Source organism: Lolium rigidum, chromosome 1 (assembly GCF_022539505.1).
Source record: "Lolium rigidum isolate FL_2022 chromosome 1, APGP_CSIRO_Lrig_0.1, whole genome shotgun sequence".
Lineage (NCBI taxonomy): Eukaryota > Viridiplantae > Streptophyta > Magnoliopsida > Poales > Poaceae > Lolium > Lolium rigidum.
Genome location: NC_061508.1, coordinates 64,224,677 through 64,227,063, shown reverse-complemented (window position 1 = coordinate 64,227,063; position 2,387 = coordinate 64,224,677).

Sequence of the window (2,387 nt, the reverse complement as noted above, 5' to 3'; positions counted from 1 at the left end):
GTTCTATGGAAGGTTCTAGAAGGTTCTAGAAAAGTCCGGAAGAAACCACCAAGGAAGGTGGAGTCCACATGGGACTCCACCTCCATGGCCGGCCAACCCTAGTGGGGGAGGAGTCCCAAGTGGACTCCCCTTAGGGGACCGGCCACCCCCCACATGGGAGGTGGAACTCCCACCTTGGTGGGAGTCCTAGCTTGGCTAGGTTTCCCCCCTCATATGGAAGGTTTTTGGTTCGGGTCTTATTCGAAGACTTGGACACCACCTCTTGGGGTTCCACCTATATAATGAGGGCCAAGGGGAGGGGGCCGGCCACCTCAAACACCACCAAGGTGGCCGCACCCCTATAGTGGCCGGCGCCCCTCTCCCCAAACCCTAGCCGCCCCGCTCCTCCACTTCCCGCACGCTTAGCGAAGCTCCGCCGGACTTCTCCACCACCACCGACACCACGCCGTCGTGCTGTCGGATTCAAGAGGAGCTACTACTTCCGCTGCCCGCTGGAACGGGGAGGTGGACGTCGTCTTCATCAACAACCGAACGTGTGACCGAGTACGGAGGTGCTGCCCGTTCGTGGCGCCGGAACCGATCGTGATTAAGATCTTCTACGCGCTTTTGCAAGCGGCAAGTGAACGTCTACCGCAGCAACAAGAGCCTCATCTTGTAGGCTTTGGAATCTCTTCAAGGGTGAGACTCGATACCCCCTCGTTGCTACCGTCTTCTAGATTGCATCTTGGCTTGGATTGCGTGTTCGCGGTAGGAAAATTTTTGTTTTCTATGCAACGTTATCCTACACCACCATGAATGATGCATGTATTAGATTAGCGGCCCAGGCGTTTCTCTAACTCATATACGAACTCCATGGACTTACAAGTTTCCATTTTATTTCGCACAGCTAGGCATCCATAAACAAAAGAACATGACATCAACTAAATATGAATAAGTGCAATGTTGAAAGCGTTCCCCAGGAAAGCATGGTTATGCTAACTCCGAACTTGCAATTTGCAAACATATAAACTTCATAAGATAGTCACAATGATAAAGTTTATTAAATGAAGAAAGTAAATGTGCCATCAAGTTCGTGAGAGCTTTACTGACTAATTTTCTCATGCCAAAATTTAATTTGGAAGATAAAAATATGATGAATATACTTGGAATAGCAATCATGCTACTAGGTAGATATGGTGGACACAATTGGCAAACTTTTGTTTTTGTGGTGGTTGGATGCACGAGTAGAGTTCATGCTTAGCACAGGCGAAGGCTAGCAAAAGACTGGGAGCGACCAACTAAGAGAGCAATAATGACCATAATCATGCATAGCGACAAAACATTATCAGTCAAAGCATAATGTTATATTACAAGTCAAAAACTAAATGATCATAGAGGCTTTAGTTGACTGGTTATAGTCATAACATGGTATAAGCATGCGCCAAGTCAACCCAATAAAGCATCAAATGAGAATACCACAATAATATGATTTTATGATGGAAACAACACATGATTCATTCAATGACACATTATGCACTCTCAACCATTTGAAACAAGTTATGCTACAACAATAAATACTAGGAATATGACAAGAATAACATCCAACATGACATGCCAAAGTCTATGCCATAGTCTAGACAAGCTTCCTTTTGCATCACTATATGCATGAAACTTTTTACTCGTATCCAACACCAATCAACTTATTTGAAATAACTCTCAGAGATGAACTACATTATGGACCAGAGAGCTAATCATACACAAATAAATAAATACTAACGAGCTCTGAAAAAAATTCAACTGAAAGAACAAGAGCTAAACGCAGTACTGGAAAACTAGAACACTCGCAGAACAATAACAGCGAAAACTATACCGTTCTATGCAATTAAAACGGAGCGGGTCTTTCTCCAAAACAAATGTGCCGGGATCCAACATATGCTACAGCAAACAAAAAATAAACTAAAAATGACAATAAAGACGCTCCAAGAATAACGCATAGCGTATGAAGCAATAAAAATATAGCGCATAGAAAGATAACCTGTTGTTTTGTTGATGAAGAGGGGATGCCCAAGGCATCCCCAAGCTTTGACACTTGTACCTCTTGGATATTTCTTGGGATGCAGGGGCATCCCCAAGCTTGAGCTTTTGTCCATTCTTCATCTCATCACATTATTCTTCTCTCTCTACACTTGAAAACTTCCTTCATACAAAACTTCACACAATTATTTATTAGCAGCATTAGTACAATCAAAATAAAAAAATCTACTTGGGTTCAGTTCTAACATATATCAAGCATCTATTAAAGCATTAGCTACTGTAGCAACCTTTCAAAAAGCTCTTTGATCAAAAGAACTAAAAAGAAGAGTTTAAGAGGCAAATGCAAATAGTGTAGAAATCTGTCAAAACAGAAC